The sequence below is a fragment of the Vicugna pacos genome, chromosome 7, assembly GCF_048564905.1.
Source record: "Vicugna pacos chromosome 7, VicPac4, whole genome shotgun sequence".
Lineage (NCBI taxonomy): Eukaryota > Metazoa > Chordata > Mammalia > Artiodactyla > Camelidae > Vicugna > Vicugna pacos.
Genome location: NC_132993.1, coordinates 77,009,490 through 77,036,323, shown reverse-complemented (window position 1 = coordinate 77,036,323; position 26,834 = coordinate 77,009,490). Strand labels below are relative to the sequence as shown.

At 41.7% G+C, this 26,834-nt stretch overlaps 1 long non-coding RNA gene across 5 annotated transcripts in view; it reads right to left on the bottom strand.

The window, feature by feature from the left end:
• Positions 1 to 26,834, bottom strand: part of LOC116281333 (uncharacterized) — a 131,913-nt gene that overhangs the window by 91,548 nt on the left and 13,531 nt on the right. For 3 of the 5 annotated variants that reach the window (XR_012074573.1, XR_012074575.1, XR_012074574.1), the window contains one exon: positions 20,382 to 20,563. This is a non-coding gene — a long non-coding RNA (uncharacterized lncRNA). Of the gene's footprint in view, positions 1 to 20,381; positions 20,564 to 22,161; positions 22,558 to 26,834 lie in introns of those variants that run through there. The other 2 variants (XR_012074576.1, XR_004190766.2) reach the window with 2 other exon arrangements.

The following is a 26,834-nucleotide window of genomic DNA, read 5'->3' as shown; positions in this document are numbered from 1 at the left end:
TATGCAAAAATGCAGTTGGGGGGGGGTGCAGTGAAACTGACCTGAAAGAGTTGTTGGGATTCCACGTTTGCTGTCAGCCTTAGCAAAGGTGGTGTCAGTAGACAGGTGGGGGAGGCTCATTGCCAGAGTTAAGGAGCAGATGTAAGATGATCTAAAGAAGGGAAGCGAGAAAGTCTTTCCACATTAAAGAGATGATGAAAAGCTTTCCAGCCTGAGGAAGTGTTCCTTATTAACAGGGAAGGGCAGGGGAGTATTGATCATGAATCAAATGAATCTTAAGCTTCAGGCCAGGATGTAAGCTTCTTTAGGTCAGCAACCTTGGCCATCAGTGTTAAATATTTGCATAAAAACAGAAAACTGTAAGCTTAAGAGCCTTGATTCAACATTGGTTATGATGATATTTGAAATCAGAAGCTCCATGTTCCAAAAATCGTTAAAGAACTTAAAGAAGATGAAAATACTATTATCACAAATGCTTTGAGGGTACAAGCCCAGAGCTAGTCTTGCAGACACCAAAAAATACAAATCATAGCCAAGCTGGAGGGAAGGCCTTTCAAGCCAAATCATCAAACTGGGTTGTTTGCCATAGGCATTTTCATGAAATTCTATTTTAGCTGCAATGATTTATTGTTACGTAACCTATAACCTAGAGACCACTATGATACTTGTTTTACTTTTTGAAGTTACTCACTGTACATTTGTTATGGACAATATGGCTTACCGTAAGTCTTGTATTATTTAGTCCATTACCTACGACTTGTTTGATCTAATTACAATTAACCAACCCAGCCTTATAAAGGCAGCATCAACTCATTAGGGATTAGAAAGTGCAACACGAAGTTTTCCTCCTCACATAAGTCATGTGAGTTGTTTGTGTGGGGGTGTGTTTGTCTTGTTTTTAATAATGATAACAGCAGAACTGTTTTTGAAATACAGTGGAGGACATTTTCCTCCAGCTAGATTCTAGTCTCTAGAAGAGTGTGCAGTACTTGGTAAGTGTTCAGTAAATGTTTGTTGATTGACTTATTCGTTGACTTGTCAACACTGAGAGGAAAAATCTCTGTTAGAAGAGGTATCAACTGGAGATCAAAACGTTACAGAAGACCTTTCCTTTGGTTCTCTGAAGTAATTTTCATTAATTTGCTTCAAATATTTAATTTAAATGTCTGTGCATTCCTTAAACACATAGTTTAGTATTATGAATCCAGCCAGAGATGAAATGCAATCATTAACCACATCCTTTAAAACCAATGGTCTCAACAACTGCTATGGCATGCAGAGAGGGTTAAGCACATTATATAGATGCAGTAAATCAGGAGGCCACTAGAGGGCAACAAAGGGCCAGGAATTTATTGCAGAGCCAAGAAAGCAGCGAAGGGGGGTAGGAATGACCCAATTTCTATTTAGGCCCAGTTTGTAGGACCCAAGGAACAGAAGTGAGAGCCTTATTCCGAAGAACTGATGAAGACAGAGCTGTGGAATTATAAAAGCTTAATCCAAAGCAGCAAAGAGAATTGGTAATGTAGGAAACACTTAAAAGGTATGGATGCAGGGACCAGAGAACAACGTGTTACTAGAAATGTTAAGTGTAGGGTTGAAAATACCTAGGGCAGTGGAGAATAGCGAAACCAAGGTCATGAATCACTAGAAATTCAGAACTCTTGAGTACAGGGAGCAGAGGGCACATGCCCCATAAACCCGGGCTGCCCCTCCGAGCCTGAGTGAAGAACTGACTTCAACCACCTGTAGTGACTACTTTCCTCAACTGTGTCCTGTGGTAGAGAAAAAACATTTTAGGCACTTAGGATTCCTCTAACTTCCTGCATTACTCATCACCCTAGAAGTCAGGAGTCCCTCGCTGTGTGATCTCAACCTCTCTACACCTTAGTTTCCTCATCTATTAAGTGGACATAATGATGTAGTTATGTAGTTCCATTTTGCATGGAGGATTCAAGAGAGACCTCAGATTATGGAAGACTCAATAATTCAAGGCTGATCCAAAGAATATCAAGCATTTCTATTGTCTCCTGATTTATTGAATCTATCGAATATGCTTAACCCTCTGTATGCTGGAAACATTTGTTGAGAACAATGGTTTTAAAGGATGTGGTTAACTGGCACAGTTTACAATGCACTCAACCAGCCAATCTTGAAGTTACACAATTCTTAACAAAATTTGGTTGATGCATGGTGGAGGAGATAAAGATGACTGAAATTTTTACTTCCAATTTTTCACATAAAATGAGATTTTATTAATATTTATGACACTACATCGAATTTCCATTATATTTTAAATTAAATATCATTTAAATTGAGTCTTGACAAAAAGGCCCTGGAGTAGAACTTGATAAATATTTTTATCTGTCAGCTATTGCCATGTAACAAAACACCCAAAATACAGTACCTTAAAACAAACAAACAAAAATTTGTTAATTCACACTTATCTGCCAGTCTGCTGGGGAGTTGGCTCATTTAGGGCAGGCTTGCCTGGACAGTTCTGCTAGTCTCAGCTGGGTTAACTGACACACTGTAGCTAGCTGGGGATTAAATAATTTAGGCTGAATTTAGGTCAGATGCCCCTATCTTTTCATCCTCCTCCTGGGATTAGCAAGCCAGTCTGGGCATGTCTCTTTCATGGAGGTAGCAGAAGTACAAGAAGGCTATTGAAAACAGACAAAAACTCTTGAGGCCCAGGCTTGGAACTGAAGCACCATCACTTCTGCCTCATTCCATTAGTCAAGTCAGATTACATGACCAACTCCAGATTCAAGGATGTAGAAATAGGGAATACAAACATAGATTAATAAGTCCTTTTTACTGCCTCCCACAACTAGAATGTGAATGCTCTAAGAATGGGGATGCTTGTCTGTCTTATTCCCATTTTACTGGTGAGGAAACCAAGGTATAGAGAGGTCACTTCAGTATGAAGTGGTAGAGTGAGAATTTGAACTAAAATAGTATGGCCCTCAAGTCCATGCTATTAATCACTATATTACCTCCCCTAATAAAAGAAGTGCAAATAATTGAATGATGTAGAAAATTGTAGGGCCTAAATTAAACCTAAATATTGTAATGCTTTTTTGCCTTAAGCCAAATTGTCCACATGAAGCATCAAATCACTGGGTTGATTACTGGTTCAGGTAGTAACACAGAAGGAAAGCATTAAGGAAACTGAATTTATTCAAAAGGCTAAAAAACCCATGAGACAACCCAGAAAGGTCATCTAGTCCATCCCTCTGCCTCCAAGCAGGGCTTGCATATCAGTCTTATCAGAAATATTATAGTTAGCTGTGCCTTTTAGTCTTCAGAGGCTATTTCCACAATAACCAGTGAAAATTCTGTCTGCGTCTCCTAATTCCATCAGCAAGTTTCCTTAAAGTTAGACCTAAATTGTTCGATCTAATTGCACTATGACTTGGATCAGCTCTGTAAAGTTTAGATCAAGGGTTGCAAACTGGCAGACTATGGGCTGAAACCAGCCTACACACATATTTTGTTTTGCCTGCACTGACAAAAATGTTTCAGTAGTTGCCAACATTTAAAAATAGGGATAGTTATATTAAAAATTGAGCTCTTATTGAAATAACTTCCCTGAAAGGGCTTGCTTATCTTCAGAATTATCTAGTCTTTGAAAGTTTGACAGAAGGCACCTATAAAACCTTCTGAACTTGGTGTTTTCTTTGAGGGATGACATTAACCACTTATTTAATTTGTTTAAGGATCATAAGAGTATTTATTTTTCTATTTATTCATGAGTCAGTTTAGGTAAATTCTCTTTTTCTATGAATGTGGTCTTTAAACCAGGTCTTCAAATGTAATGACAAAAACTCATAATATCCTTCTATTATCACAATGTCTGCACATTTGCAGTTTGAGTTCCTTGTTCATTCTTATTATTGATTATTTGTATCTTTTTTGTATGGGACCATTTTGCCTGAAGTCTATTTTATTGCTGTGAACCAGTTCTTGGTTATATCTCCTCTACTGTATCTTTATTTGCTGTGTCAATAATTATGCTCTTATCATTTCTAAACTGTTATTTTTCATTGAGTATGATATATGAGGTTTTTTTCTTACATTTTTGAAGTCGGAATCTCAGCACATCACTGTTGATCCTTTTCTGATATAAACATTTAAGCTATTGATTTCTGTGTGTAATTTAAACTGAACCTCACAAGTTTGAATACACAGTGTTTTATTCTTCAATTCTGAATCATTTAAAATTTACATTATGATTTTTTTCCTCTGACTCATGAGTGCTAGTGGATTTGGTAAACAGGCATTTATCATCCATGCCAAACCTCCTCCTAACTGCCTTCCAATCCTTCAGAGCCTGAAAAGAGAAAGCTTCCTATGTCAGACTCCCAGACTTCATATTTGGGCTCCCTGAATGTGAATTAAGTTCCTCCCCTGGATGCACTTACATAGGATTTGAAAAAAGAAAAAGAAGTAAACATCATTGGGGCAATCTTTAAAGATGGCGACACAAGAAGACCCTGACCTCCCTGCCTCCCAGGGACACATGAAGCAATTCCCTCTGAAAAAATCCAAATACTACCTAAGCAACTCCTACACATTGGGCAAACAAGAAAATACCCACATCAGAATGGGTCCAAAAGGCTGAGACACACTCCCATTGCAAACCCTGCTCCAGCACAGTGCAATAACCGTTGGTGGGAACCCCCAACTCCCTCCCAGCTTCTCCCTGAGGTGTCAAGTTGGGAACCCACATATAAACAGGGCTTGCATGGATGAGACCCACAAGACTACAGCAAGCAAAGCAGCAGTTATTAACAGGCACAAGCACTCCCCATGGCCATCCCCCCAGGGCTCAGGGCCGAGAACGCTGGCAGCAATGCCAAACTCCCAGTCTTTCCCTGAAAGGGGTCTAATGTGCATACTTCAAAACCTGCTGCCTAAGGGTCAGACTTCTGATTTAGCACACATCTGGGGGCTGTGATTCTCTGCAGTGATGAGAGATGCCTGTGGAACCTCCTCTGCCTTTTCTCTTTAGCCCACTCCAGGTCACCAGTCGCTCTCTGGAAGGAGCTAGCAGAACTGCCTCAATTTTTACTGCTGCTGCCTGAGGAACAGCCCCCTAGATCACCTGGCTCTGACAGCAATGGGGGTTAATTCAGGAGTCCCTCAGAACTGTAGCAAGCAAGACATTTTTAATGGGCTCAGAAGCACCCTCCCACAGCTGTACACCCAGGCCCAGAGCAAAGAGAGCTGGCAAAAAACGCCTGCCTCACAGTTTCTCCTTGCAAGGGTCCAAACTACGTATTTTCCAAGCTGCTGCCTAAAGGTCCAGCTTCCAACTGGCCAGCATCTAGGTGCTGCAACCCTCCCCTTTGGAACACTGATGGGTCTTGACACACCCTCAACTACCAGGAGCCACTAGGAACAAAGAAGGCAACTCGGACAATCACAAAGGTCTGAGAGGTGACCGGGGCATAGGCCAGCTGCTTGACAAGGTTTATCTCCTACACAAGACCACTCTGTCAAGACTGGGAGAGGTGGCTATTTCATCTAATACATAGAAACCAATACAAAGAGTCCAGGAAAATGAAGTAACAGAGGAATATGTTCCAAACAAAAGAACAAGATAAAAGTCCTGAAGCCGATCTTAATGAAATGGAGATAAGTGATTTACCCGATAAAGAGTTCAAAATAACAACCATAAAGATGCTCACTGAAGTCAGAACAATGTATGAACAAAGTGAGAATTTCAACAAAGAAAAAATATGCTCAAAGTACCAAACAGAAATCACAGAGCTAAAGAATAAAAGAACTTCAACTAATCTTCGACAAAGGAGGCAAGAATATACAATGGAATAAAGACAGTCTCTTCAGCAAATGGTGTTGGGAAAACTGGACAGCAGCATGTAAAACAATGAAGCTAGAACACACCCTTACACCATATACAAAAATCAACTCAAAATGGATTAAAGACTTAAACATAAGACAAGATACAATAAACCTCCTAGAGGAAAACATAGGCAAAACATTATCTGACATACATTTCAAAAATTTTCTCCTAGAAGAAATAAAAGCAAGAATAAACAAATGGGACCTAATGAAACTTACAAGCTTCTGCAGAGCAAAGGAAACCAGAAATAAAACAAGAAGAAAACCTACGGAATGGGAGAAAATTTTTGCAAGTGAAACCGACAAAGGCTTGATCTCCAAAATATATAAGCAGCTCATACGACTCAGTAAGAAAAAAATAAACAACCCAATCCAAAAATGGGCAGAAGACCTAAACAAGCAATTCTCCAAGGAAGACATACAAAGGATCAAAAAGCACATGAAAAAATGTTCAATGTCACTAATTATCAGAGAAATGCAAATCAAAACTACAATGAGGTATCACCTCACACCAGTCAGAATGGCCGTCATTCAAAAATCCACAAATGACAAATGCTGGAGAGGCTGTGGAGAAAGGGGAACCCTCCTACACTGCTGGTGGGAATGCAGTTTGGTGCAGCCACTATGGAAAACAGTGTGGAGATTCCTCAAAAGACTAGGAATAGACTTACCATATGACCCAGGAATCCCACTCTTGGGCTTGTATCCAGAAGGAAATCTACTTCAGGATGACACCTGCACTCCAATGTTCATAGCAGCACTATTTACAATAGCCAAAACATGGAAACAGCCTAAATGTCCATCAATAGGTGACTGGATAAAGAAGAGGTGTATATTTATACAATGGAATACTACTCAGCCATAAAAACTGACGACATAACGCCATTTGCAGCAACATGGATGCTCCTAGAGAATGTCATTCTAAGTGAAGTAAGCCAGAAAGAGAAAGAAAAATAGCATATGAGATCGCTCATATGTGGAATCTAAAGACTCATGGACAGAGAATACAGACTTGTGGTTACCAGGGGGGTAGAGGGTGGGAAGGGATAGACTGGGATTTCAAAATTGTAGAATAGATAAACAAGATTACACTATATAGCACAGGGAAATATACACAAAATGTTATGATAAATCACAGAGAAAAAAATGTGACAATGAGTGTGTATATGTCCATGAATGACTGAAAAATTGTGCTGAACACTGGAATTTGACACAACATTGTAAAATGATTATAAATCAATAAAAAATGAAAATAAAAAAAGTAAAAAAAAAAAGAATAAAAGAACTGAACCAAAAATTTTAACAGAAGGGCTCAACAACAGACTAAACAGAAAGAAGGGTCAGCAAACAAAGACAAGGCAGTGGAATCCATCCAATAAGAGCAAAATTAAAAAACAAAAAAGAGTGAAGACAGCTTAGGGGCTTATGGGACACCATCTAAAGGATCAATATGTATTATAGGGACCCCCGAAAGAGAAATGAAGGAAAGAGGGGCAGAAAGATTATTTAAAGAAATAATGGCTGAAAACGTAGCCTTACCTAGGGAAAGAAAGAGACATCCAGATTCAGGAAGTCCAAATAGTACCAGTAAGATCAATGTAAAGAGACACACCCTGAGACACACTATAACTAAATTGTCAAAAGTTAAAGGAGAGAATCTTAAAAGCAGCAAGAGAAAAACAAATCGTAGCATACAAGGAAACCACCAAAAGACTATAAGCTGATTTTCCATCACAAAAGTTGCAGGCCAGAGGAAGTGGGATGATATACTCTAAGTGCTGAAAGGAAAAAACTGCCAAGAATATTCTGCCCAGCAAAGCTGTCCTTCAGAATTGAAGGAGAAACAAAGATTTTTATAGACAAGCAAAAGCTGAAGGAGTTCATCACCACTAGACTATCCTTACAAAAAAAAATGTTAAAGGGAAGACTTCAAACTGAAATCAAAGGACACTAACTGGTAACAGGGAAACATATCAAAGTATGAAAAGGTAAATGAATAGTTAAACACAGAATGTTCTAATGTAGTGGTGGTGAGTCAATTACTTATAACTCTAGTGTGAAGACAAAGTATTAAAAATAACTAAATTATAATATACCCAAAGTAAAAAGATGCAAATTGTGACATCAAAAATATAAAAGGTAGGGGAGATGGAAAGTGAAAATGTGGATCTTCTGTACGTTTTCAAACTTAAGTTGTTATCAGATTAAGACAGGCTATAATAAATGTAAGATGTTTTATGTAAACATCACGGTAACTACAAAGCAAAATCCTATAGTAGACATACAAGAAATAAACAGAAAGGAATCTAAGCATATCACTACAGAAAAATCATCAAATAACAAAAGAAGAGTGCAACAAATGAAGAACTGCAAAACAAGAAGAATTCAATTAACAAAATGGCAATAGTAAGTCCATCACTATCAATGATTATTTTAAATATAAACGGACTGAATTCTCTAATTAAAAGACATAAAATGGCTGAATGGATTTTAAAAAAAAAAGACCCAATTTCTGCTGCCTAGAAAAGATTCACTTCACCTTTAAGAACACACATACCACCAAGAGTGAAGGGATGGAAAAAGATATTTCCCGAAAATGGAAACCAAAAGAAACCTAGTGTAGCAGTACCTGTATCAGACAAAATAGACTTTAACCCAACAGCTGTAACAAGAGACAAAGAAGGTCATTACAAAATGATAAAAGGGCTCAATTCATCAAGGGGATATCATATTTATACATATTTATGCACCCAATTTAGGAGCAAAGAATGTATAAAGCAAGTATTTACAGATCTGAAGGGAGAACTAGACATCAGTACACTAGTACTGGGGGACTTCAATATCCCACTTTCAACAATAGATTATCCAGACAGAAATTCAGTAAGGAAATACTGGACTTAAACAACACATTAAACCAGGTGTGCTTGACATTTATAGAATAGTCCATTCTAACAGCAGCAGAATACATATTCTTGTCAAGTGTACATGGAATATTCTGCAGGGTAGAAAATATGTTAGGCTCAAAGAAGTCCTAATAAATTGAAGATATTGAAATCATATCAAGCACCTTTTCTGACTGCAAAGATATGAAACTAGAAATCAATTAAGAAGAAGAAAACTGGAAAATTTACAAATAGGTGGAGATTAAACAGCATGTTCCTGAACAGTCAACAGGTCAAAGTAGAAATCAAAAAAATATCATGAGACAAATGAAAATGGAAACACAACATACCAAAACATATGGGATGCAGCAAAAGCAGTTTTAAGAGGGAAGTTTATAGTGATAAACGCCTAAACTAAGAAACAAGCAATATTTCAAATGAACACCCTAACTTTACACCTCAAACTAGAAAAAAAAAAAACCAAACTAGGCCCAAAGTTAGTAAAAGAAAGGAAATAGCAAAGATCAGAGCAGAAATAAACAAAATAGAGACTATATGACAATAGAAAAGATCAGTGACATGAAAAGCTTGGTTTTTTAAAAAATATAAATAAAACAGACAAAATGTTTAGCTAGACTAACCAAGAAAAATAGAGAGGGGGCTCAAAATTATAAATTAAAGAGAAAATTAAACTTATATACCACTACAACTGATATCATGTCATATTCACAACAGCCAAGATATGGAAATAGCCTAAGTGTCCATCAGTGGCTGAATAGATAAAGAAGATGTGGGTATATAGAGACACGATGGAATATTATTCAGCCATAGAAAAGCAAGAAATCCTACATTTACAACAACATGGATGGACCTTGAGAGTGTTATCCTAAGTGAAAAGAAGTCACGCAAAGACAAATACTCACCTATATGTGGAACCTAAAAAAGTTAAGCTCATAGAAACAGTAGAATGGTGGTTCCCAGAGGCTGGGTAAGGGGCAGGGAATGGGGAGATGCTGGTCAAAGAGTACAAACTTCCAGTTGTAAGATGAATAAGTTCTAGGGATATGATGTACAGAATGGTGATTATACTTAATAATACTATATTATATACTGGAAAGTTGCTAAAAGAGTAGATCTTAAATGATCTCACTATGAAAAAGAAATGGTAATTATGTGATGTGATGGAGGCGTTAGCTAAAGCTATGGTGGTAACCATTTGCAATACACAAATGACTCAAATCCACATGTTTTACATCTTAAACTTATACATTGTTACATGTGAATTATATCTTAAAGCTGAGGGGTGATTTAAAAAAAAATAGTAAACATCATCATCCTACTGACACGTTCATGGAATGTTTGGTGTTTCCTCTGCAGCATTCCAGTGTCTAGTCTCTATCTTTTTGAGTATTGAGAGTTCATTTTGATGGTGGGAGCACTGAACTCAGGGTTCTCATGTCCAGTCCCTGGGGAGACAGTCGTGACAGTAGCAGTGACTGCTTCCTGATCCCTGGCTTGCAGCCTGGAGGGTCCATCTCCAACTCAAAAGCCCCAGTACCATCACCCAGGGTCCACCTGTATGGGCCGCTGCTTCCCAGCCTACTGCCTTGGCAGAGGTGAAGGCAGATCCACTCAGGGCTTCTGTCCTGGCAATCTTCTCTGGAAGTCCCACCTCAGGTTCACCTCTCCATCCCTCCCGACAATTCTGTAATCACCTAATCCCCAGGATTCATTCCTTTTCTGTCTGAAATAGAGATTTTCGAATCACTGAATGCCGAATGATACAGATTTCTTTTAGCGTTCCAGCTCACAATTGGATTGTTGTCAGAGAATGTATTCTGTACGATACTGAATCTTTGAAATTTGTAAAAGCTAGATTTGTGATCTAGTATGTGGGCAATTTTATCAAATTCTATATGTTCTTTAAAAAATGTGTTCTTTATATAATGCTTGCCAATTGTGCTGTTAAATCTCATATATCTTACTGATTTTTGACTGCTTGATCCAAACCTTACTGAAAGTGATGTGTTAAAATCTTGCACTGTAATAATGGATTTGTCATTTTCTCCTGGTAAATGTGTCATTTTGCTTTAAGTATTGTGATGCTGTGTGCTCAGGAACACATAAGTTTAGGTAACTTTCCAGTGAAGCAGATCTTTAATCATTACACAGGAATAAGCTTTACTCACCTTTGCACATTTTTGTGTTCTTATGTCTCATTTAACAGTACGATTTTTATTTATTTTTAATCCAGTCTGACATTCTGTATTTTTAACTAGATTACAGTCCATTTATTTCTTTCACTCTGTCTTCTTTTAATGATTATGCCAAATGTTTTAAATGCATATTTTTACAAAGACTAAAGTTAATCAATATCCTTAACCTCCCAAATCATATCAGGAGGACAGAATGTTTCAACTTCCTGAGCACACAGGATCCAAACTACATGTTAAGGGGCCCAGGCTCTTCAACCGATAAATTTTAAGGAAAACAAAGAGATGGAGGCAATGTTCTCCTAGGGCAGTCTACCCGGCAACAAAAATAAAACCAAAAATTAACAAACGGGACCTAAGTAAAGTGGTAAGCTTTTGCACAGCAAAGGAAACCATCAGCAAAGCAAAAAGACAACCAATGGAATGGGAAAAAAGATATTTGCAAAAGATGAGACTGACAAAGGCTTAATTTCCAGAACATATAAACAGCTCATACAACTTAATAAAAAAACAAACAATCCAATCCAAAAATGGGCAGAAGACCTAAACAAGCAATTCTCCAATGAAGACAAACGGTCAACAGGCACGTGAAAAAATGCTCAATATCGCTACTTATCAGAGAAATGCAAATCAAAACTACAATGGGGTATGACCTCACACCAGTTAGAATGGCCATCGTTCAAAAGTCCACAAATGATAAATGCTGGAGAGGCTGTGGAGAAAAGGGAACCCTCCTACACTGCTGGTGGGAATGTAGTTTGGTGCAGCCATTATAGAAAATAGTATGGAGATTCCTCAAAAGACTAAAAATAGACTTATCATATGATTCAGCAATCCCACTCCTGGGCATATATCCAGAGGGAACCTTAATGCAAAAAGATACATGCACCCCAATGTTCACAGCAGCACTATGTACAATAGCTAAGACATGGAAGCAAATGTCCATCAACAGATGACTGGATAAAGAAGTTGTGGTATATTTAGACAATGGAATACTACTCAGCCATAAAAATAATAAAATAATGTCATTTGCAGTAACATGGATGGACCTGGAGATTGTCATTCTAAGTGAAGTTAGCCACAAAGAGAAAGAAAAATACCACGATATCATTTATTTGTGGAATCTAAATTTTAAATAAGACAACTAACTTATTTACAAAACAGAAACAGACTCACAGACATAGAAAACAAACTTATGGTTATGGGCAGGTAGGGAGTGGGGAGGGATAAATTGGGAGTTTGAGACTTGCAGATACTAGCTATTATGTATAGAATAGATAAACAACAAGTTCATACTGTATAGCACAGGGAACTATATTCAATATCTCATAGTAACTTACAGTGAAAAAGAATATGAAGAGGAATATACGCATGTACATGTATGACTGAAGCATTATGCTGTACACCAGAAACTGACACAACATTGTAAACTGACTATACTTCAATAAAAGTATATATATACCAAAAGAAAGAAAGAAAGGGATGGAGGGGGAAGTTGTCGATTAAAAGTAACTTGAAGGACAGACCAAATAAATTTTCAAAGGGGAGATACTACTAAACTATAGTGTCTAGAATTACACACCTGGATAACAAACTAGGAAAAAAAATGAAAGAAACACAAGGAAGTAATCACAGTAAAAGAACAACTGTTACTTTCAGGGGGGAGGGAAGCAGTTGTGTTTGGATCTTTGTTCACACAAGGTGGATATTTATCTTGTAATAATTAAGTTATACTTCTGTAGTTTTCTGAACCTGGTTTCATTTCACAATAAAAAGATAAAAGTAGGGCATATTATCTAATGGCATTGTCTTTATTGATCCAATCCCACATGAACTATTTGATAGGTCTCAGGATTAGTCTCTTACGAAACCCAGGAAAACCTCAATCCACTCTTTTACAAACATATGGGTACAGATATATATAGGTCTTTCAGAGTTGTGCATGTGTGTGTGTATATGTATGTAAATAGAGTTAGAGTGACAGTAAGTAAATTCAATTTATTAACCATGAATTTCAAACAGTACCAGAATATGTAGTAAAGGCGGAAAAAATAACTACATTCCTACCTTCCTTCCCCAGCTTCTCCCTGCCACCCTACACGCACTCTGTTCTCAGGACATGCTTGACTACTCCCCAATTCCAAACACAGCCCATTCTCCTGTTCTCCCCTCCACTGAGACTTTGTTCCTGTTTTTCATTGTCACTGGAACACTCACACCTCCTCACAGCCTAGCTGCGTTTGCTGCCAGCCCAAGACCTCCCCTGCTAACTGAATCTGAGTGCTCCCTCATTTGAGCCCCATCACGACCTGGTACTCTCCTGTGGGATTTATCCTTGATCTGTCTCCTTTTATAAATACCTTCCCTCCTCCTGGATTATGCAATTATAACCTCAGTGCAAACTGCATAACTCATTCTGTGTGTCCCTTTAGGGATGAGCACAAAAGCTGGTACAATATATCCATTGGTAAGCTTTTTTTTTTTTTTAAGTACAAGAAATTTACTGTCTTTTCTTTCTTGGTTGATAATTCAGTTAGAAAGCTGTCTTCAGTTAAAAAACTGTCTTCGTCAGTTGCTTGTTAACAATGATGTTGCTATAGTATAGCATTGATTTTACTTAGTATCCAGTTATAAGTCCAGAAGTCTGTAACTTGCCTGTCAGCCTCTCTATTTTAGACCAAAATGAAAAATCAAGAATTGGCCAAAAGCCCTAGAAAGCTTTAAGGGTAAACTCTAGTGGTGCCGGCAGCAACAGTCCAGCAGAGGGCAGCAGAGGGCCGAGGGAAGGGCAGTAGCCTGCTGCAGGGCCCGGATGCATTTGCGAGCCAGAGATGCACCCAGAAGAATCTCTCATTTCAAAGCAGAAGTTTAGAGAATAAGCAAAGCTAGAATGCTCCACGAGCCTCTTTGATCTCAAAGCGATCACAGCTCTGATGTGATATGTACTTAATTCAAAGTTTAGATTGCGGGGGATAAGATGGGGTTGGGGTGGGGTAGAGGGCTCCATTTCCTCTTCCTCCTGACTCAAAACCCAAACCGGCCTCCTGGAAAATCACCTTCCCAATGAACACCGCCTCTCCCTGGGAATTCCTCCCAGGGGCAGCTTCCCCTGTGATCTCTGAGAGTGGGGCCAGTTCTTCAAGCAGCCTTGTGTGTCCTTCCGTGGACTGCCCCCCCCCCCACCACGCCTCCCCTAATGCTGGTCAGCAGGTTCTTCCCAGCTAAAGGCTGTCCCACCCGGGTTTTGAAGGAGACTATCATTATTTTCAGGCCTGGATAATGTATATTAGCACAGATTTTATTCCATGCTTTAAGGAGTCCATATTTAAAAGAGAAATTCCATGACAGTTCTACTCTAAGCATTTGTCCTACAAGATGGGCTTTTTACAAGAAGCTCATTCCTGCCCACTGGGAGGTCCCTGGGTCTCACTGCTCAAGCCTCTTGTACAGATTGGCTGTCCCCAGCAAACGCTGGTATGAGGTTTCTTGGAAGATGCATCTGCCCCTTCCCCCATCCAACCCCAGCTGAAACAGGGACACAGTGGCTGAAGGTCTAGCCATGGCCTTGTGAGCTCAGTGGTAGGGCAGAAACAGAGGAGACTGGGCACTGATGACCTTTGGACCCACCATATCAGCCCCGGGCTCTTTCCTCCTGTTACTTGAGACAATTAACACTTAACTTTCTTGGGTCACTGACGACCCCCACTGTAAACTGCAGAAGGCAACCCTAGCCAATGTTACACGAACATCACTTGTCAGACACTGAAGAAAATTAGACAAAAGAAAGATGCCCCCTCATCTTTCCCCAATCCAGACAGACATAATCTTCTGATTTTTTTCTACATTGCCATGGAAACAACTTTAACCAGACCCTTTGTGTGTGTGTAGAAGGGGGCGGGGTTCAGGGGGATCTTCTGGCCCTCACACTAAAACTGGAGAGAATCTCACATTTTAGCAGCTGGCAAGTGGTCAGCATGTGGAGGAGAACCTGTTGTGGGTGTGTAAGGGTATGATACTTATCACATGTATAATACGCGTGGGGCTCGCTCACACATGCTGCTTTCCAGTGGGAATTCACGAATTCACCTCCCTTCCCATCCCTGACTAGTTAAGTTAAGCATAATAAGGAACTTCTCTTTTTATTCTAACTACAAAAGTAATACAAAAACTCACTTAACTAGAAAAATCTGCAGGTACATAATATAAATACGGGAAACAGAGGGACATAAAAAGCACCAATAACTCCACCCAGAGGTGATTACTTTTAATGCCATGGAAATAACCACTCAGATCTTCTAAGACAGACAGATACACATACATGCTTTTTTTTTTTTTTGAAGGGGATAATTAGGTTTAGTCATTTATACATTTTTAGAGGAGGCACTGGGGATAGAACCCAGAACCTTGTGCATGCTAAGCATGCGCTCTACCACTTGAACTCTACCCTCCTCTGCATTTTGGGGAGAGGTGGGTAACTAGGTTTACTTATTTGTTTTATTTTTAGAGGAGGTACTGGGGATTGAACCCAGGATCTTGTGTATGCTAAGCATGTGCCCTACCACTTGAGCTAATATCGTACCCCCTCATGCAGTTATTGTTAGATAGGATCACACCATAGGAACAATCGTGCCACCGTAACTGTGTGACTGTGTAACTGCAACCCCTGTTCAGTGTACCGCAAACATCTTTCCATTTCAAACCAACGAAGGCAGCCTTCCCTGGCCAGCTCCACCCAGGAATTGGACCCAGAACTGTCCCTTCCATACCACTACCTCCCCCTGTTTCCAGAAGGGCTTCTGAGGTAGTCTGGCTTTCAGAGGATGCCCCTGAAGCCAAAACAGCCAAAGCCACTTCTCTGAACTGTTAGCAACTGCCGTGGTTTGGGGGAGGGGCGGGCTGGCTCTTCAGGTTGACACCAACCACCTGACTACCCATGCAATTCCCCCACCCTGGTCCCTCAAATCCTGCAGGATCACATCCCTCCACTCCTGCAGGCCCTCACCCTCTCCAGTGTGCTCAGGAGTCCTTTCTCTCTAGTTGCTCTGCAGTCTGTTAGAGGTATAATCCCATTGCTCCACTCCACAGGGCTCTTTCATCTTGGTTCCCCAATAAACCAAACATAAACAATACGTTTCTCCCTGTCATATAATAGCAGCTCTAACAACCCTGACCCTCCTTGAGGGCCTGCACACACCCCTGACCTGGAGAGCTCCCCAACGCAATAGATATCCCACTACACTAATAAGTAAGGAAAGGCTGATCCAAAACTGCCGTTGAACAGGACCCTGGGGTGCGACCCTGACTCTCTCCACTTGTAATTTCTATGATCTCAGAAACATTAAGGTGAAAGAATTGAAGGAGTTGAGTGTATTAGGTCCTTTTCAGCCAAGGACACAAACCAACTGTTTCCCCTCCGTACTGTGAGGGGCAGATGATAAAGTTAGGACCACCCTGCCAATGCCTGTGCAGAGTCTGTGGCAAGTAAAGCCTCTCCATCTAGAAATGCAAGAGGAACATAGATCTGCCATTCTCCTAGGTGAGTCTCTAAGTCCTGGGAGAGAAGAGTTCTTCTCAAGAACAATAATGGCCAACGTTTCCCAAGCACTTACCCTATGCCTGGAACTTTTCATATATTATCTCATTTAATCCTCACAAATACCCATGATGTAGATACTATTACTATCCCATTTTACTGATGAGGAAATTGAGGCTGGGGAAGTTAACTAACTTACCCAAGGTCACACAACTAGTAGTTGGTATACCTGGGATTTGAACCTAAAAACCTGACTCCAGACCTTATTCTCTCTCCAGGATGCAGCTCCCAGAGGAGGGAACCACCCATTTCCATAAAACCAGGTGATTTGTCCTAAAAAGTTCACCAGCTATTTCAGATTCAATTTCTATACTTCATTCTGTTCCAAGTAGTAGAACAAATACAGGAATTCCGAACATTGGACTTGCGTGGCTCAAACCAGATCTTTATTTAAGCCACGCATGGCAAAGTCCCTGGAAAGGACCAAGTGGGAATTTACAAAAGTGACTTCCGAGAACAAAGCCCAGAAAAACTAATAACCCTATCATCCTTATTCCAAAAGGGAAAGTTCAGATTTGAGACAGTTCTGTGTAAAATGTCAACATCTTAGCCAAGTCATTCTTGAAGTAATAGAGGGAGAAGTGGAATAGCTGGATATCAAGTGTTGGTATAAAGCTACAGGAACTAAGACAACGTGTTGGCACAAGGATAGAAAAATAGACCAAGGGACAGAAGGGAGATCTCCCAGCCCACACACAGTGGGACTCTTGGCTCATGACAGAGGTAGCTCTGTAGAGAACTTGAGAAAGGATCATCTTTTCCATAAACCCAGTGTCAGGGGAGGAAATGAGACCTGTCCTGGTCCTCACCCCACAAGCAAAAACACTTCCCGCAGGACTTTAGATCCAATGATGAAGGCAACTGAGGAGAAAATCTGTTAAGAATATCCTTTTGACCCCAGGTTAGGGAAACTTCTTTAAAAAGGTCACAGATATATTGATAAATTGGACATTAAAGTTAAGAACTGAAGCTCATCAAAAGTTATCCTTAAGAAAGTAAAAAAAGGCAAACCATGAAATGGGAGAAGATATTTTCAACTGTGGACAAAAAATGTTGCCTGTCATATCAGTAAACAAAGGATGCTGTGGCCATCAAGCCATCAGTCGCTGCAGCCCGCCCCCAACTGTGCACTCTGAAGGGGTTCAGGATGGGGAAAAAAACAGATAATGGCCCTAGACAGTTAAGGTGTATATCGAAGGAATGATTTCAATGAGCCTAGACTCTTGTATCTTCCCATATGTAGAAAAGTGCTAAATTCATTAACTTGAGATGTCTGGTTTTTCGTTAATTAACAGTAATTTTTTGATGTTCTGGTTTTTGTTGCAAAAACTCCTATATACCCTGGCTCCTCCCTTACCTCTTTGGAACAGTCCCTCAGAGCAATCTGAGAGGCTGTCTGCTGGGCTGAAGTTCACAATATGTCTGCCACATAAAATATAATTCTCAACTTTTAGGTTATGCATTTTTTTCAGTCGACACAACGTATGTCTAGAATAAAGAGCCCCTACAAATCGATAAGAAAGAGAAACAACAGAAGAGAAAAATAGGGAAGAGGCTTGAAAAGGTTCACCACAAGAGAAGAAACCCAATGCGCCAACAGATAAATGAAAAGGTATTCGGTTTCATTAGAGATCTAACAGATGTGAATTAAAACCACAATGGGGCTAGCCTGATCAAGCCCTTATGCCTAACTGCCACTTTACAGAAAATACCAGATAAGAATAGGCAAGACACCATGAGGAAACATGAGACAAATGCAGAATACGGTGCTTCTTCAAGACAACTGGCCAGGTCTTTTTTTTTTTTATAAGTCAGTGTCATCAAAACAAGAGACTAAAGACGCAATAAGCAAATGCAAAGCATAAACTGTTACTGGATCCTGATTTTTTTAAACTAGCTATAAAAAAAACATTTTCAGATCAATTGGGGAAATATGAATAGGGACTAAATATTGTATGATATTGAGTAATTATTGTTAATTCTCTGCATTACTGTATTTAAACAGTAAGCTATTCCTCTTAAGAGGGTCATGTTGAAATATTTAAGAGTGAGTATTATCATGACTGTTTTCATATGATTCACTGCCACAAAAAATAGATAGCTAGAAGAGCAAACCATTTAAATTATCTTTTAAGCCAAAATATTTAATTATTTGCTTAGAGGCAGGTACATGGATGTTTTCTATACTGTACTTTGCATGTTTGAAATTTTTCATAAAAATTAGGTTATAAAAGCACCCCCAATGTTCACAGCAGCACTATTTACAATAGCCAAGACATGGAAACATCCTAAATGTCCATCGACAGATGACTGGATAAAGAAGTTGTGGTATATTTATACAATGGAATACTACTCAGCCATAAAAAGAATAAAATAATGCCATTTGTAGCAACATGGATGGACCTGGAGATCATCGTTCTAAATGAAGTAAGCCAGAAAGAGGAAGAAAAATACCATATATCACTTACATGTGGAATCTAAAAAAAAAAAAAGACAAATGAACTTATTTACAAAAATAGAAACAGACTCTCAGGCATAGAGAATAAACTTATGGTTACCAGAGGGGGAAGGGGGTGGGAAGGGATAAACTGGGAGTTCGAGATTTGCAGATACTAATATATATATATAAAAATATATATAAACCAGTTCATACTGTACAGCAGAGAACTATATTATTTATCTTGTAGTAACTTATGGTGAAAAAGAATATGGAGAGGAATATATGTATGTTCATGTATGACTGAAGCATTATGCTGTACACCAGAAACTGACACATTGTAAACTGATTATACCTCAATATATATACAAAAATTCTTTTAAAAGAAAAAAATAGGTTAAAAAAACTCATGTACACACACTTACATACTGATGCACACAAACAGAAAAGCTAAACTTGCAAAGACTAGCATTACCAAGTGTCAGTGAGCATGTGGAGCGCTGAGCCCTCCCATACACAGCTGGTGGGAGTGTAATTTGATGGAAGCACTTTGTCATCATCTGGTAAAGTTGAAGGAATATATCCCATGACCCAGCAATTCTTCTCCAAGGTATCTACCCCACTTTAATGTGTGTACTTGAGTACTGGGAGACGTGGACAAGCATGCTCAGAGCCGATGTGTTCATAAAATCCCCAAGTTGGTAACAAGCAAACATCTACAACCAAGTGGATTTATAAATACCTGTTGATTACTCAGACAACTGAATACTCTCCTGGAGGGACCATGAATTAACTACAGCTGTGTGCAATGACATGCAGCACCCTCACCAACACTGTGTTGGTAAAAGAAGCCAGGTACAAAGAACACATACTGAATGGATCCACTTCTATATACTTAAATAGCTTGACATAAAAATAAAATAGTGTCCATAGATGTCTATTTACACAGTCAAATTTGAAAGAACAGCAAACAAGAGAATGGCCAGAAAAGGAGGGACAGTGATTACCTTTCAAAGGGGGATCTATAAGGGAGAAAAAATTAAAATCTGGCCTAAAATCCCTCAGTGTTATCGAGCCGGACTCCTTTCCACCACACTTGCCTGGGGCGAGATGGCCCTTGAAATGAAACCACAGATTTCTAGGGCTCTTCCCAGGAAGACTTTCTGGATTTCCACTGGCCTCGCCACAGAGGGACTGGTCAGTTGTTACCAAACTTTGAGTTTTGGCGTCCAGGAAATGAGCTAAATCATTTCTTTTGGAATTGTTCGCATCCTACCAGAGAGATAAATCTCATTCCTCCATCCTGTAAGCCTGGAGCCCACGACAGAACACAGAGGACATCTCCACACTGTGGCGGGGGTGGGGTCATCAGAGCAAAGTGGTCCTACCTGGACATCAGGCGCTGAAGGTAGTGTGACAGGCTCGGGGGCACAGAGCAAGGTAACATCTGATCCTCAAACCCAGGCCAGACGCATCATCCATGCTCCTAGAAGGAAGGCTTCTCTCCTGTTTCTGTTCACTTGGAGATTTTCCTTAATGTTTCCATTCATCAGTATGAAACTTCATTCAGCTGTGAATAATAGAAACCAAGGGAACCAGCTGAGGTTTTCACTTTCTTTCATCAAACCATGAATACCTGGGTAAGTGGTGACTGGTGTAGGTTCAGTGAGGGGCAGGGGAGGGGCAGGATACCACTCCTATTCTCTCTGCCTTTTCCTCGTGGCCCCAATTTAGGGCCATCATTAGGACACACGGCGTCTTCGTGCGAAGCACAAAGAGGCGCCCTTCTGAACAGATGACGTTTGGCAGGACTCACCCCATCCCTGGGTGAACAATATACTGATGGACACCCCACCAACAAAATCTGGTTTTATAACTGTCTCTACCATACTCACCAAAGGAGTCAGGACATCCACATCTCCAATGACCCTCAGGAGTTTTTCACCCAGTACTGAAATCTGAATTACATGAAGCCTAGGACCTGAGTTCAGAAGTAAAAATGACCACCACCCCCAAGCCCACACTGATTGCTGGAAATCAAATAGAGGTCCATTTACTAGCAAAACCCAGGCAGTGCATCAGATGGGCTCAGAGGATTCACCCCCAAGTTGGGTGCGTGGGGAGAAGGGGCATGTGGCAAATGTCCCCACAGAGGCAGATGCTGAGCTATCCAGACACAAGTCCAATGCCATGACAGTTTCAGTTCCTGTGGACCTGTACCCCAGGCTATGCAGACCCCAGGTTACAAAAACGTTAGCTCTATAGAGGTAGCCACTTTAACACTTTGGTCAGCTTGTTTTCGGACGGAGGAGGGGAAATTCACCTGTATTCACACACGTTTCCCTTGTCAGGAAAAAATCAGGAGGGGAGTGGTTTTCATTGTGTACAGATGGGGCTGGGGCTGGGTGGGGAAGGGAGAGTACGCAGCCGGGATGCATTTGAATCAGCGTTCCTACCTACAGATTACAGCACACCAAAGCCAAAGCCCTAGAGGGAAGGGATCTGAGTAACAAGCGCACAGCTACATTTATAAAGTATGAATCAAACCCTGACATTTATAGCTGCCAGACCGTCGTCTACATAATTGGCAAACTTGAGGTGCACAATATTTTCTCTCCTAAATCCACATCAATCCCCAAAAAGGAATTTAGAGAAGCCCTGTTTTGTTCTGGAAACCAAACGTCCACCCTCTCCATGATTAGATTTTACCCCACTTTTAAGCTAAGCACGTTGCTGATTCTTGCGTGCTGCAAGACGACGGGGATGAATCAGAGAAGGGATTTCATTACAGCACAGCACGCAGCACGAGGGCAGCGTGAACATTAGCGTCTCTGCACTGGGCCTCCCCTAGCCATACGGAGCAGCCAGATGTCATAACCCAGGCGGACACCAGGCATTCAGTTGTGAGCACAACAGTCCAGGAACACTGAGCTTGGGGAACCCACTGCTTTTTAGCAAGAAAGCCTGCTCTTTGCCCAGAAGGAGCCAGTATCTTATAAGACTACCAGTGGCTGGAAAGCCAGAGCCACCTGATTAACAGCCCACTGGAACCTCGTGGAACAGGAAAGTGGCAATTTCCAAGAGGGGGTGCAGGGAGAGACAAGTACGAAAACATAGCAACAAAAAGCTGTATGGCCCAGCCTGAAAATAGCCCAAGTGGGGTCTTACCCTAACCAGTGTACTCTTGTGAGTACACAGCAAGTCCGGTCAGGAAACAGCGTGTCCAGCGCTCTTTTTTCTTGCCCTGGTTCTCTTTTCAGGAAACCCTCTGCCAAGCCCTTTGCTCCTGCTAAGCTGTGGAAAAGGCCTTGCTGCTGCTTCCTGGGGCCAGAGAGGAGCGGCTGCCCGGGAAGTCTCTGAGGTTCCGAGTCTCCTGAGAATGTGACTTCTGAAGCCACAGGTGTCCACCCAGGGAAGAGGGGCATCGACCTTTTTTTGTGCGTTCCAGTCCATTAGACGTGACAAAAACAGCAGTCTTACTATGCAGAGTCAGGCGGCTTTCAAGGGGCGGATTTTTACCACTTCCAGCTCTCTGGCCTTCTGCCCTCTCCAAATTGAAGGCGGTCAGGTTGCGTGGCGGAGCCGGGGGAGGGGGGGGCGGGGTAAACGAGGCCGAGGGGAGGGGCGGGGCTGAGAAAGGGAGGGGTTAGTGGAGGGAGGGACCTAGGGGAGGGCGGCCGAGGAGCGGGGCGGGGCCGAGGAGCGGGGCGGGGCCGAGGAGCGGGGCGGGGCCGAGGAGCGGGGCGGGGCCGAGGAGCGGGGCGGGGCCGAGGAGCGGGGCGGGGCCGAGGAGCGGGGCGGGGCCGGAGTCCTCTGCTGCTCAGCTCCAAGCGGCCCACCCTCGGCGTTGACTGAGCGGTCGCACCTGGTCGAGCTCATTTGCTGCACTCTTCCCTAAGAAAGTTTCTCTCCCAGCATATTTCTTAGCCTCTATGTAAGGTCTCAGGCTGGTACCTAATAGTTTGTGAGAATTGCTCAAACTTGACAGGGGTGGACTTTAGGTTCAAATTCAACCATGTCAGTATACATAAACACTTTTAAGATTACAGAACATAGTTATCCCTCTTATTCGGCCTGCCTTTTCACCTCCATTATCAGTTCTTACTGATTCTCTTCCTTTTCTCTTTCCTACTTTCAATGGCTGAAGCCAAAGAGGAAGCGGTAAGGGAGTGTTTTGAGAGCTGGAAACTGTCAGGACGAGAGAGAAACCATTTCAGTTCCTTTCTCAACTGCCACCTCAAATCTAGAATTTAAAAACATTTCCTCTTGAGAAATTCAGACCCTTCGGCACAGATTCTCACGGCCCCTAGGTGCCATGCAACGTCTTTGCATCGGTGGAGGACTGGGGGCTGTGGGTGTTACCGATGCTGAAGGGCACACACATCGGCACATCGGCTTGGAGGCAAGTAGCAGAGGGGCTGAGGGTGGAGAGGTCACTGCTGACCGTACTGTGTAGTAGATGGGCTTTAGGTGACCAGCTGCTTCCTCACTCGCTTCTCTGTGTCCTTGTGACCAAGGGGTTAGATTTCTAAGCTGGCAAAGATAAAGTTCCCACAGAAGAAGAAGGCAAAGCCTGGCCTCATTGGCACAATGAGCCATTCTCCAAACTCTAGGCTAACTCCAGAGCACGGACAGCACACACAAGGTCCACGTTTCATTACCTACACACAGTCATCAATTTTGGCCCTAGCAAGAATTGGCTTTCCTGAATTTCTGTAAAGAGTCAGGTAATAAGTATTCCAGGCTTTTGGACAGTACGGTCCCTGTGGCAGTTACTCAGCTCTGCCATTGGAGTACAAAAGCAGCCACAGACAATACATAATTTAGTGTGGCTGTGTCCCAATAAAACTTTATTCATAAAAACCGGCAGTGGGCAGAATAAGGCCTTGGGGCCATAGTATGCCAACCAGCCCCCACCTAGCAACCCCTGACCACTGTGTTGTTACAACACAGTATACAGAGTACAAAGATGTCTCCAAGTTCAGGAGGAGGGTTGTAATCAATTAGCCTTGTCTGTATGGGTGCTGAAAGGGGAGTAACTGGCTCTACACCAGTGATCCACTGTGCCCACCCCAGGAGGGGTACAACATGATCCCCTGAGCTATGTGAAAAAACATTAGAGTTTCTATTTATTTTTATTTTATCTGTTTTCATGATAGACTATTGACCTTGTCTACTTCACCATGGATCCATGGAATTTGCAGTGAGTCAGTCCTTCTATATAATGTGCTAATTGGAAGTCAGGCTTACAAATCCCTGAAGATGATGTCACAGTAAGTGTGCCCTCGAGTGGCAGGACCAGCCCATCGGCTCTGGTCTGAGCCATGCATATCTCCCAGGAATTCACCCAAGAGGAGAGCTGTGGTTCCTAATTCCTTGCAGGCAGTTTCTTTGGGGAGTATGGTGGCCTTGCCATACTACAGGAATCTCAGACTCACAGTTCTGTTTTGAATCTGATCAGCAGCTCAGCTACTGATCAGATTACCAAAAAAGGGAACCCATTTCCATCCCTGCCTTGCCCCACCCACACACACACACCCCATTCATAAGAGCACTGAACAAGTTGTGCTTCCCTGGCCTCTGGTGGCCCCCTTCTTTCTTGGTAGTCAGGCCTGCCACGTACAGGTGGACAGATTGTACACTGCACAAGGAGGCTGCATCTAAGGAGGCATCATTCACATTGTAAACATTGTAGACATATTTATTATGTCAATTTCCTGGTCTACAGCAGCATCTTGTTTTAACAATGTCAGTACATCATGACAATTTCTGATCAATGATGTAAAGCATCTTGAGGAAAGGTGCATTTTTAATGCTACAAAGGCACTGCAGCAGCCACAACAGGTGAATGACACCTCTAGTGGTTAAGGAATGGAGAAGAAAAATACACAGAGTGCAATAGATTTAATTTTTTCTGAAGCAGAGGTATCTTGGTAACACCCTTTACAGTGTGGGGGTGCTTTTCAGAGTGAGCCAGCTTTTGGGTTCTGAATCATGAGCACAAGCCTCGAAGGGTAAAGGTGAAGAATTGATGGTCCACCCTCAGACATCTCTACTCATGACTGGAGGTGAGGGGCCAAAGGCACACAATTATTTCTTTCCTCATCCTGGCTGCTCTCCTTCCACACAGAGAAGAGGATTTGGAAGGGGCAGTCAAAGCAGAGAGCTGAACCTTGATGTTAACCCCCACAGAAGGAGATGACAAAGTAAGACTCTTCTGACAGAAGAGCCAGCTGCTGTCTTGTGGCTCCCAGTATCCATTCCCCTTTCTCCTGGTAACACCTCCCACCGCCCCTTTGGGAAATAAGTTCTGCCCCTTGTGAGAAGTCTCTGGAATTGCCAAACAAAACACCCTGCCTTGTACTGGATGGAGGGATGGTCACATGACTCCAGATGGGCCAGTTGTGCTCTCCCTGGCCCTCTTTGGGGCAGGTAATGTTATGTTTCAACTTGACTGGGCCATGGGGTGCCCAGATATTTGGCCAAAGATTATTCTGGGTGTTTCTGCAAGGGTCTTTTTCGGTGACATTAACATTGCAATTGGAGTAAAGCAGATCACTCTTCGTATGTGGGTAAGCTTCCTTCGGAATAGAATAGAACAGAACAAAAAGACCGACCCTCCCCAAGTAAGAGACAATTCTCCAGCAGACTGCCTTTGGGCTTCATCAGCAACATTGCTCTTTTGCCTGAAAGCCCTTGAGCTGGAACATTAGCTCTCTCTAGGTCTCCAACTCCAACCTGCCAGTCCACCCTGCAGACTGGGGTTGCCAGCCTCCATAATCGTGTGAGCCAATTCCTTATGATAAACCAATCTCTCTCTCTCACTGGATAGGTAGATAGATAGATAGATCGATCGATCCTATTGGTTCTGTTTTCCTCTAGAAAACTCTGGCTAATACACTCTCTGGATTCTGATGCATGAGTATATACACTCAAAAACGTAAGAATAGTTGGAAAGCATTCTTTCCAGCAGTGGTGTCCTGGTGGGACAGTCAGGGACCTAGTTCCTGCTGCCTAAATCCCTCCAGAGATGCTCTCTTTCTTATTCTTTTCTGAAACTGGTTCTCAATCTTCCTAACAATTCTTTGATCCACCCTATATCTTATTTTAGTCCACAAACACTTACCTACTATATTCACTATTCTATGCCTACTGTATATTCAAGGTACTGTCCTACTGGGGAAACAGCAGTGAACAAGCTCGCCCCTGCTCTCATGAAACTTATTTTCTAACAAGGCCTTTTTTTCTTAAGTAGGTGAACGCTTATTAAAGCCTTGGTTTCAGTTGCTTGCCACCAAAGAATCCTAAGTGATACTAACAGTCTCCCTTCAGAGAATGCTAGCTCTGCTCCTCTGGGTAGAAGTACAGAAGAAGTCAGAGGAAAAGATCCTGGCTCTGTACAATTCTTGAAAGACATTTCTCTGTGATCACCCCAAGGACAAACCTGAGAACCGACCAGTGGACTTGTCTAAGGTGCTCACTTCAGGACAGTGAATGGCTCAGCAGGAACACAACATTACAGCGACTGCTCAACTGAATGCCCTCCATCAAAGCTATCTTCTCTCCTATTCACAGCCTGAGAAGATACATCACAATGAATTACGTTGCTTGCGCCTCATTACAACTTGTTTCAAGTGTAATTTTCACCAGAAGCCTTTTTAATGCCCTCCCTCAAGGCCCACAGGATTTATTCTGGAATTAGTCAGGAGACAAGATGAGAGAAGCTGATCAAGTGGCCAGACATAGCTTCCTCCTCAGGCAGCAACAGACAGTCATTAAACACAACTGCAACTCTTATCTTGCAGCAAGTAAGTGTGCTCTTTGCTTCACGGTTGCGGGTT